General features: G+C 38.7%; 1 protein-coding gene across 1 annotated transcript in view; it reads left to right on the plus strand.

The window, feature by feature from the left end:
* LOC106875897 (uncharacterized) overlaps positions 1-608 on the plus strand; it is a 23,098-nt gene that overhangs the window by 17,638 nt on the left and 4,852 nt on the right. The window lies entirely within an intron of this gene.

A 608-nucleotide genomic window follows, 5' to 3' on the forward strand; every position in this document is an offset into this window, starting at 1 on the left:
TAAAAAAAAGAAGTCGGAGAAAACTCTTCAAATGTAAACCAAGTAGAAATGTACAAAAATTTACATTTTTTAAAATCTTATTTTTGCTTCATTTTGAAAAATAAAACAATATTTCATGGTTCATTATTGTTAATATTTTAAGGCGGCGAGCTGGCAAATTCGTTAGCACCCTGGGGCGAAACGCTTAACGGTATTTCGTCTGTCTTTATGTTCTGAGTTCAAATTCTGCCGAGGTCAACTTTATCTTTCGGGATCGATAAATTAAGCACCAGTTACGTACTGGGGTCGATCTAATCGATCTGGCCCCCTCATCCAAAATTTCGGGCCTTGTGCCAAGAGTAGAAAGGATTATTGTATATATATTGAATTACATATATATGGGGGGGGCACCAAAATCTTTAAAATGCTTAGGGCTTGTCTGGGAGATAATCTCAAAAGCAGAGGAAGCAAGGTCGTGGAGAGAGGCTCTTACTGGTTCCTGGATATTCTTTTACTTGTTTCAGTCTTTTGACTGTGGCCATGCTGGAGCACCACCTTAAAGTGATTTAGACGAAGAAATAGACCGCAGGACTTACTCTTTGTAAGCCTGGTGCTTGATCTATCGATCT

The sequence above is a fragment of the Octopus bimaculoides genome, chromosome 24, assembly GCF_001194135.2.
Source record: "Octopus bimaculoides isolate UCB-OBI-ISO-001 chromosome 24, ASM119413v2, whole genome shotgun sequence".
Taxonomy (NCBI): domain Eukaryota; kingdom Metazoa; phylum Mollusca; class Cephalopoda; order Octopoda; family Octopodidae; genus Octopus; species Octopus bimaculoides.